Below are 11,575 nucleotides of genomic sequence, written 5' to 3' on the forward strand. Positions count from 1 at the left end.
TATTGTTATCCCTTCGGGTATTGCTAGTACCAAACCTATTAGGTTCAAAATAAATAGTATACAAGGGCAGAAAACAAGCTAAAGACAAACTACCCACCTCCAAGGCTGTTCTCTCCCTAACCACATCATTATTATTGGTTAAAATTTCCATGGGCTGCCCTTATTTGCAGAACAGCACTGTAGCATTGGTTACCAGAGACGCTTCCCTCCCAAACCATGCCAAACTTGCTATGTTTGCCACACCTGTTAAAAACAGTTGTGCAGAAAGGTTGGTGGTTGCCTTTTGGTGCTGCTTTATTTTTCTTCCAAGCAATTGTGACATACAGCATGCGCAGTTGATCCAGGTTTCGTTTTGATTGTGCATGCTCCAAGATGTGCAAGATTATTGGGAAATAGAGATCAAGTATTAGAGATGGCAACCTGCTGCTGTGCTACTCTGCTTTTTCATATAAGGTAAATCAAATAGGGCGGTTGGAGGCCTCTCCAGGGGTACATACAATATAAATGCCTTTTAATCTAATTTAAAACAGTTTCATAAAATTAAAGTATTTTTATGAAAAATGTAGTTTTACTCATAGTACATACCTTTGGATAATGCCATGCTAAAACCAAAAAAATAAATCATGCCATTTTAAAGGAGAAGGAAAGTTGATGCTATAGCAAAGTTGCCTTTTCTCCCACTCAGACCTTTTGTTTATTTCTACTGAAATCATCAGCTTAATTTAGAAGAAGATAGGTTTGTCATTTTCAAAAGATTGTGGCTGCCATCGATAATAAATTGAAAATAGGGGGGTGAAGGGTTAATTGGTAATAAATAAACCTAAAAGAGAGAGAATAAAAATCAATAACTCACTGTATTTACATTATTAATACTTGTGTATACATTTATTCATCATTGTCATATTTATTATTATACTCTATTTAGGCCCTATACAGTTACACTTGTGGATTCATTTGGTCACAGTCGGTGCATGTATTGTCTGTTTTATATGTTTTAAGGTATATTTATGTTATTTGTGCTTTTCAGTAGTTATGTCTTTCATCTTGTTTTTACACTTACATGCCAAGCCAAGCCAGCCAATGAATGTTTCTTCCTCCTGCAGTATTTCCTGTCAGATGATCAGTGAGAGACACACATCACAAAATGGTGGCTCAAAAAACATGACATAGAGCAATATACCTGTATACTAATACTGCATACTGTATATGCCAGTTCTCTGATAGGTCTCTTATTAGTATATCAATTAAATATAAGTTATGTTTTGTTCTGAATGTATAGTTCTATTTGAATTTGTAATAGCAAACTAATGAGGCACATGTGTAGAGGGGACATCTATCAATTCCGGGGACATTTTTTTTACACCAATGACGTCTCTGAGACCAGGCCTGCCTTCCTTCCTTCTCGATACTGGGCTCTGTCTATTTATAAAAACACTTTCCAGAGGAGTGTCTCACAAAGTGCTTGGTGAATCCAGTGACTATTTAGGCTCACCTACTGGCCAAACTAAATAGAAGTTTATTGTTATTTCTCTAATCTCAAACTTTCTATACGTCGCTGGTCTGTTACATAATTACAGCAAGAGACTAACTTTCACTTTACTAGGGATCCAGGATTCGGTTCGGGATTCGGCCTTTTTCAGCAGGATTCGGATTCGGCCGAATCCTTCTGCTTGGCCGAACCGAATCCTAATTTGCATATTCAAATTAGGGGTGCAGAGGGAAATCACATGATATTTTGTCAAAAAAACAAGGAAGTAAAAAATGTTTTTCCCTTCCCACCCCTAATTTGTATATGCAAAGTAGGATTCGGATTCGGTTCGGTATTCGGCTGAATCTTTCACAAGGGATTTGGGGGTTCGGTGCATCCCTATACTTTACACAGACACATAAAACAGTGTAGCTACTCAGTCCTACAATATTGCCATATACACACCATGTTTCCTTTAGCACAGTGGTGAAGCTTTCCTGTGGGCCTCCAGTGCAAGCTAAGCTGCATTTAGTCTAACATAGATTGTAAGCTCTGAGTGGCAAGAACTGCATCCCTCTTGTGGATCCTAACAGGAAATTACTATGTATATATTTATTTTGTGTAACAAATATACACAGTCCTTTGTATACAAATAGCACTAAACAAATAAACACATACATATTTACTCTATATGGCCAAAGGTATCTGGACACCTCTATTAATTAGCCGAATTGGCTATTAAAGCTATACCCATTACTCACACAGTTATTATAAAATGCAAAGAGCAACAAATAAAAGCTGCAGAATGGGTCGTACTGAAGAGAACAGTGACTAACTATGTGTCACAAGCAAAGGAAGCCATCTCTTCAACTATTATAGCTTGGTTAACTTCTGGCATTAGACTTGTCATGGTCTACTGTAAGTGAAACCCACTGTGATTATCAACCACAAAGGGGTAAGCCAGCCACATAAACTCAGAAAGGAACTGTTTAGTGTAGTGTAGTTATTGTAGTGTTGTTCACCAATATCATGTCCTCTGTTAGAACTGTCAGTACCATATTCCAAACTGCATCTTAAGGCAACATCAACACAAGACTTATTTAAAAAGATGGGATTCCAAGCATGAGAAATCATACCCAAGCATAACATTACCATTACAATGGTGAAAGTTGACTGGAGTGGTATAAAGGTTGCAGCTTTTGGTCTCTGGAACATTGAAAACATATTGTTTGAAATGATTAATCTTATTTCACCATCTGGCAGACTGAAGGAGGAGGAGGCTAGGTTTGGCAGTTGCCAGGGGGAGGCTACAGGGCAGGGACCTCTTTCCCTTTGTATTAACTCTTAATCTTGTATGTAAATTTATTTTGTATGTATTTGTATTTTATTATGGCATTGTATTGTACTGACTCATGTCTTTCTCCTCTATGCTCCATGTGCCATACTCTCCTCTTTAACTCCCTTCCCTAGTTGGCTATTCTTTGCTCTTAACCCCTTTCCCCAAGGACCCTTCTCTTAAAAGGGTGGTTCACCTTTAAGTTAACTTTTTAGTATGTTATAGAATGGCCAATTCTAAGCAACTTTTCAATTGGTCTTCGTTATTTATTTATTAGATTTTTTTTCTTCTAACTCATTCCAACTTTCAAATATGGGTCACTGACCCCATCTAGAGAAACAAATGCTCTGTAAACTACACATTTATTGTTACTGCTACTTTTGATTACTCATCTTTCTTTTCAGGCCCTCTCCTATTCATATTTCAGTATCTTCAAACCAGTGCATGGTTGCTGGAATCATTTACACCCTGGCAACCAGATTGCAGAAACTGCAAACTGGAGAACTGCCGAATAAAAAGTTAAATAATTTAAAAAAAACCCCACAAATAATAAAAAATGAAAACCATTGCAAATTGTCTCAGACTATCACACTCTACATCATAATAAAAGTTAACTGAAAGGTTATTTGCCAGTATTTCTATACTCTTAACTTTTCCCCTTGTGCCATTCTTTTACATAAGCAACCATAATGTTGATAAATGTGCCCCTGAACATTCTATAAAAGTTAACAGAGAGCTAGGGAATTTCTGGGATGAACTGTGGTCTCACTCTTTATTAATAATGCCACATAATGAAGGCAGTTAATGTATAACCATTTATACAGTATTTACATTGTGCTCCCACATAGAGCCTAATCCTATGGTATGTGGATCCTGCCGGTCAGTAAGCAATTCCCTTGGGTGGAAAAGTGGGGGAGCCAGGACTAGTAAATGTATTAGTCAGGTGAGCCATTTCTGTATAAAAGGAAAGAGTGAGTCACATTTTGTCTCTTGGTGATTCCGCTTCAAGGAAGAAGGGAGGATGTGTGTCTTGGCCTCAGTAAAGCTTAAGCCAGCACAGGGAACATGGACAGTGCTTTGGTCTATTTGTTCATTGAAACATTTTAGTAATACAAATCAGAGACTTAATGAGCACCTAAATTTTAACCATTGAGTGTGAGTGAGATTAGCATCCTCGAGATATCTACCAACCTAGGGACCAAGTTATACAGACCTGAGGGGTGGGGCATGAATACCATTCTTGAGATGTAAAGCTAGTGTAATTAATCTGTTGCTGTGCTCAACAATAGAGACACAATGCTCACTGAGCAGCCATTCATTGCATCTGTGGCATTACCGTGGACTTACTTGTTTCAGATGTACATCAAGCTTATGTCACGTAATGGAATCAGTAGTAAAGGAGGAATTTTAATTACACCCTTTGAGAGAGCTTTCATTATTTGTGTTTTAATCCTTTATTTACAGAACACACACATATATGTATCTTGATGTTGTGGCAGTCTTTAAATTTAACTGCATAATATTCCCTAGTAGGCACTGTTTTTAAAGCAATTTGCCCACTAGATGCCAGTTTACTGAAATTTATGGGAAACATATTATTCATAGAGATAGTCCAGCAACTAGTGTAGCCGCTTCCAAAAAAGCAGGTTTAGGACAATTCTGAGTGCACAGCGGTGCTTTCCTGTGTGTTCTGTTTGTTGCATTATGATCCATTTGCTGTGGGTGCACAGACAGACTGCAGAGGATCGCACAGAGAGACAGTGTCAGGTTAAACGGGTTCTGAAATAGGTCTTCCAAAAAAAGACTTTCCATAGCATAATGAAGCAAGTAAAACCTTTCTGCAATGGGAGACAATTTGCAATCTAAGTTTAAAGTTGAATGTTCCCGTCTCTGGTGCTTCAGTCTAGCTGGTCAGTAATTCGGGTGTTACAATTTTGCAATATTTAGTTGATACATTTCTCAGCAGCATCTGTGGAATATTGTATCAATTCTAACAACTGCCTTCAATGGAATTCAGGGATTCTGCTCAGCAGGGATATAGATAAGATATGTATAATCTAAATGTAGCAATTGATGAGAGTCGGCGATCCCCCTCCCAGAGCTGCTTTAGAAAGGTTAAAAATGAAACTTTTAACACTCCAATATTAGAAAAACTGTCACACATAGAAAATAGAAAGAAACTGTAAAAAAGTCTATATTCTGGTGAACTATCTGAAACCAACTGAACTTTAAAAAAGTGTTGGGAACAACCCATTTAAGGATCATGTCACACAGGGAGATTAGTCACCCAAAGTTAAATCTTGTTACTTTATGTGCCCAAGGTGCTCCACTGTGAGACTAACTTCAAGTTCAGGAATGTAAGCTGCCTGTTATCCTATCGCCCTATCTACGTCATAATCCAGATGACGTAGAACCATGTGGCATGGAAAGGGTTAAATATATTTAATCTCACTCCAAATATCTTAAACATCACGGTATGGGCCCCTTTGATATCTGATTAGTTAAAGGAAAAATATACTCCCCAAACAATGTAGGTCTCTATAAAAAGATATTGCATAAAAAAATTCCATTTGTAAAACCCTGCTTCATTTAAATAAACCATTTTCATAATAATATTCTGTTTTAGTAATATGTGTCATTGGGTAATCATAAATAGAAAATTGCCATTTTAAAAAACAAGGGCTGCCCCTGGGATTGTATGATTCACAGTGCACACAAACATACCAAACAAACCATATATGTTAGGTCACATGAGCCAATTAGGAGACAGAGTTCTGTCTTTTGCTTCCACACTTCTATCTGTTGCAGTTAGAGTTGTAGTATTTCTGGTCAGGTGATCTCTGAGGCAGAACACAGACCATCACAAATGATAGTTCAAGGAAAGAAATGTAAAAGGGCAAGATTTACTTAAATATATATTCCAGTTTGGTAAGATTCTTTAATATGCCACTTAATTTGATATAAACTATCTGCTGCTTAAGTATTCATTTCGGGGGTATAGTTTTCCTTTAACATAATAAAAAAACCTCAGCAAGATGACAACACAATGACTAATACAGTTTCAATTGCTTACTTTGGTGAACTAAGGCAAGGGCAAACAGGGGATTTTTTTAGGCATGTTTAGACTTGTTAATGCAAATGTCACCTGGAAGGGACCCCTGTTCAGACTGGATGGCTGTGTTCACCCCTTGGGATTCTGGGGAAGCTTGCATCAAGTAGGAGAGCAGAGTACCAGTGGGGAAGAGAAGAAAGGTAAAATGTAATTCTGCTTTTTCCCCCCACATAGAGTCACACAAGATCAGTGGCAGGGCCTTCTGCTTGGGACCTAAATGGACTGCTTCAGTTGTCTTGCCCTTGAGCCAGCCCTGCCTTCAACCCCACACAGTAATTGATGTATAACTGACAAAACTACCTGAAGATGTATAAATAGGAGCCTTTTGCATTTAATTTGAATTATCGCAAGTAAACTACTTGTATGTGTATTAAGTGACAGGAGCATGTGTTTTACAATGAAGAATTAATTGCGGTGGAGGTGAAAACTAACCCTAAAAAGTTTTTTAAATATATTAATAGTAAAAAGATGCAGGTTGAGAGTGTTGCTCCATTAAATAATAGTACCAGTATGGTTGTAACAGATACATACCTCCCAACATTTTGGAAGTAAAAAGAGGGACAAAATTTTTTTTCCCGCACGTAGCGCAGCAATTTCTTTGACCACACCCCTTTCTGTGGCCACACCCCCTAATTAACATGTTTGTTTTACAAAATTTGGCAGGTTATGAAAGTTTGAAAATATTTCTCCTTATCTAAACTGTGTTTTTGTGTCTCAAAATTGTTACAAAGTATCTTATTTGCACCTGGTGGCTGTTCTGGGCTCTCTGCTAAATTAAGTGAGAAACTTTGTTTCTTATTCTGGCTGTTCAGTGCAGAGAAAAGAGGGACTTTCCAGTACAAATGAGGGACTGCGGGTTCAGCTGTCAAAAGAGGCACTGTCCCTCCGAAAAAGGGACAGTTGGGAGGTATGCAGATACAGAAAAGGCAAATGTGCTAAATCAGTTCTTTTCTTCGGTGTATACAAAAGAGGAGTCTGGGTTCCCTGGCTCACTTTATAGCTGCACTAATGGCTCAGCTCAATCTAGTCAGTGGCTGACTCAGGATATGATTCATAAAGCTTTAATAAAAATTAATGTAACACGTAAACAAGGCTCTGGGGCCTGATGGCATACACCCCCGGGTTCTAAGAGAGCTTAGTTCAGTTTTTGACCAGTCCCTATTTTTGATTTTCTCAGATTCACTTTCATGTGGTATGGTGCCTATGGATTGGAGAAAAACTGATGTTATTCCAATATTTAAAAAGGGATTACCATCTCAGCCTGGCAATTATAGGCCAGTAAGTTTGACATCTGTGGTGGGCAAATTATTTGAAGGCTTGTTAAGGGATCACATTCAAAATTTTGTCCTAATGAATGGCATTATGAGCAACAATCAGCATGGCTTTATGAGGGATAGGTCATGTCAGACGAATTTGATTGCATTTTATGATGAGGTAAGTAAGATGCTGGACAGTGGGGGGGGGCAGTAGATGTGATCTATTTGGATTTTACCAAAGCATTTGATACTGTGCCCCACAAACGACTGCTTTCTAAACTAAGGTCTGTTGGGCTTAATGAAGTTGTTTGCACATGGATAGGAAACTGGCTACAAGATCGGGTAAAGAGGGTGGTTGTTAATATTACTCTCTACTTGGAATAAGGTTCTTAGAGGGGTCCCTCGGGGCTCGGTATTGGGTCCACTTTTATTTACCTTGTTCATTAATGACTTAGGAGAGGGTATTGTAAGTAATGTATCAGTGTTTGCAGATGACACAAAACTATCCAGCCCAATTAATTCCATCCAGGATGTGGCATCCCTTGCAACATGATCTTGACAAACTGGCAATCTGGGCAGCTAAGTGGCAAATGAGATTCAATGTTGATAAATGTAAAGTCATGCACCTGGGATGTAAGAATATCCAAGCCACTTCTACCCTTAATGGGACTGCACTAGGCAAATCCATTATGGAAAAGGACCTTGGAGTCCTTGTAGATGATAAACTTGGCTGTAGCAAGCAATGCCAGTCGGCAGCATCAAGGGCAAATAAGGTCTTGAGCTGTATTAAAAGGGACATTGATTCAAGGGAGGAGCGGGTCATTCTTCCACTGTATAGAGCACTGGTAAGGCCCCATCTAGAATATTCCGTACAGTTTTGGTCTCCAGTGCTCAAACAGGACATTATTGTATTAGAGAGGGTACAGAGAAGGGCAACTAAGCCGGTTAAAAGGTATGGAAAATCTTTGCTATGAGGAAAGACTGGCCAAATTGGGAATGTTCATGCCGGAGAAGAGACTTTATTTACCAGTAGGTCTTTCCAGCTGACACAAGGTCACCCATTCCAGTAAAGAGGTTCCGCCTAAATATTTGGAAGGGGTTTTTACAGTGAGAGCTGTGAAGATGTGGAATTCTCTCCCTGAATCAGTTGTACAGGCTGATACATTAGATAGCTTTAAGAAGGGGTTGGGTTGCTTTTTAGCAAGTGAGGGAATACAGGACTATGGGAGATAGCTCATAGTACAAGTTGATCCACGGACTAGTCTGATTGCCATTTTGGAGTCAGGAAGGAATTTTTTCCCCCTCTGAGGCAAATTGGAGAGGCTTCTGATGGGTTTTTTGCCTTCCTCTGGATCAACTAGCAGGCAGATTAAAAAAAACAAACCAAAAGGTTGAACTTAATGGACGTGTGTCTTTTTTCAACCTTACTCACTATGTAACATTGTGCTTAACATATCAAAGCAATACTGTGATTATCATACAGGCAAGAGAAACAGTGAGACATACTGAGAGAAAGACTGTCACTTCCTGTAGCTGCACTTGTAAACAATGAACATCTGACAGCAGGTGAAACATTACTCATTCAGCCTGAGCAGTTGCAGCATATTCTGACTAATATCAGACCCCAGAGGGGGCCCTTTTGTACATTCCCCCCAGCTGTGTGGATGTAAAGATGGATGAGTGTGTGGGAGATCTATGAACTTTGAAAGCTAATATGCTTATTGCATAGACTATAAATATATCAAAAGGCCACTCTGCCTGTATTGTGCATTGCACATGGGGTTGTCTGTGTTGGGAGCATAGTTTTATTGCATTTCCCTGTACTGACTATGAGCCCTTTTGTGAGTTATTCAGGCTGCAGCTATGCCCACGGAAAAACCTTTATGACTTTAGAGAGCAATGCCCCAGGGATCACACATTATACCTCAGAATTCTAGGCTACTGCCACTAATGGTTTCTTTTGAGGGATTACAAAGGAAAAAAAAAAGTTAAGTTGTCCTTTAAATGCCCAATGAGAACAAGGATCAAAATATATTCAAATGCTTTGCATATAATGTTCATTTAAGCTTTCATAACCCATTATTAACTACTAATTTGGCCACTCTGGACTAATTTATAATGGCATGCCTAACTGATATCTTTCAGGGTTCAAATAGATATTTATCAGGCAGGTTTGAAAATCCGATTCAGGGGTGTAACTACACAGGAAGGGGCCCAAGAGCCCCTAAATTATTAGCAATTTCAACATATATTGGTATAACAGGTCAACTGTGGACATTTTGGGGGCCCTACAATTAATTTGCTGTCGGGCCCCATAACATCTAGTTACACCACTGATCTCAACGAATATGGGGCACATCAGAACATTGCTAAGTTCCTGCATTGACTCCTATTATCAGCCAATCACTGAACCAATCAATCAGTCACGAATATACATTATAAAAGGCTCCTTATTTTCAGGCAAAAGAAAAAATATGGCTGAAAACAGAAGCTGTGATAGCAAACTCAGTGCATTAAAACAAGAAAACATTTTACATGTACTGGAAAAAAATAGGCACCAGGTCAAGATCAAATTAATCATATATATTTTTGTGTAATTTGTCCTTTAAAACATTAGCTGCAAAGCTGTTAGGGCTGTGGCCTTGAGATAAAACAGCTCTTTTCCATTGAATAGTGAAGCCTTGTAAATGGCTTGACAAAACAAGGGCACAATCATTATCTCAGCGATGACACAAGGTTCACTAATGTCTCTCCAGCTGCGCTTTGCAAACTGCAAGTACTAAATAAGCAGTTGAACTGACGTGCCTGGACTTGCCTCTTTCTAACTGTGTGTTTTTGCTTTTCAAAGTGAAATGGCCCAGAAAACAGGGAAGTGGTTTCTGTTCTAATGTTTGGCTCAGTAGGATGTGACATTGCCAGCTAGGTCTCTGTGTGTGCTTAGATCGGTGATGTGAAAAAGGCAAATTACAGGAAATGTGGGTATTAGGGAATAAGGAATTAAGAAATAAAAGTGTGTGTTTATCCCCGTCAACTTATTACTAGGCTGATATGTTTGGATAGTGCCAGCCTGGAAATGGTTTATTTTCCGGTTCTATTTTTCCTTTTTGGTATAACGGTGCATAAAACTGTCTGTGAGTTAATTAATCCTACCTGCATACCCAGTGGAGAATTTTTTAACGGCTTTTAATATTGGAGAAAAATATCACCAGTGATGTTTCTCATCACTTGGAAACACAAGTTAGAAAACAAAAACAAATATCTGATTATCTGCTGTGGGCAATATGATGTTGGTCTCCACTGTTAAACAGGTTGTTCACTTTTAAAGAAGAAGGAAATTCCCTGGGTGCAAAAACCCTCCCCCCTCCTCTGTGTTGCCCCCCCCCCTCCTCCCCCTGGCCTACCTGTCCCGTCGGGCAAATGCCCCTAACTTGTTACTCACCTCTCTGTGCAGGTCCTGTTCACGGAGCTCACAGGCGCCATATTCTCCCAAGCGGTCTTCTTCCTGCTTTGACCGGCGTTTTTGGCGCATGCGCAGTAGGAGCATTTACTGTGCATGCGCCGAATGTCAGGAAGTCATGACATTCAAAGCAGGAAGAAGACCGCTTGGGAGAAGATGGCGTCTGTGAGCTCCGTGGACAGGACCTGCGCAGAGAGGTGAGTAACAAGTTAGGGGCATTTGCCCGGGGGGACAGGTAGGCCAGGGTGGAGGAGGGAGGGGGGCAGCACAGGGGAGGGGGGAGGGATTTTTGCGCCCAGGGGGTTTCCTTCTCCTTTAAATTAATTTTTAGTATGATGTAGAGCAGTGCTGTCCAACTGCCGGCCCGCGACTCCCCCCATTTTGTGGCCCCCCACATGAAAGTCTGCCTGCTGTGACTGTTTACCTTGTGTAAGCTTTAAAAGGTATCAGTACTTTGATTGACTGACCCTTGCATTGTTTCTCAAATTCAGACAGTAAACTCCTGCATTGTTCACACCTGTAACCCCCCTGCATTGTTCATACCTATAACACCTCTATTGTCGACACCCCTAAAACCCTGTACTGTTCACACCTCAGACCCAACTGTTCATCTTAAAGTGACCCTGATAGATTTCCCTGTCTACTGCTCTATTCTGCCTGCCCTATGCTCCTTGTTTATAACATATTAATGTGCATATGGTCTTAAAATGTCTTGTATTAACATGGGTGTGGTTTACAGTGTTTGTGGTTTAAAAGGGGGAGTGGTCAACATTGAATTCCATTATCAGCGCTCCACCATGTAGGCCAAAAAAAAATCCGGCCCTCAGTACCCCAGAAGTTCAACAACACTGATGTAGCGAATGATGTAGCAGCTCTCCAGTTATTTTGGTTGGGTCCAAATTAACCTAGCAACTATGCATTGATTTGAATAAGAGACTGGAGTATG

The sequence above is a fragment of the Xenopus laevis genome, chromosome 8L, assembly GCF_017654675.1.
Source record: "Xenopus laevis strain J_2021 chromosome 8L, Xenopus_laevis_v10.1, whole genome shotgun sequence".
Lineage (NCBI taxonomy): Eukaryota > Metazoa > Chordata > Amphibia > Anura > Pipidae > Xenopus > Xenopus laevis.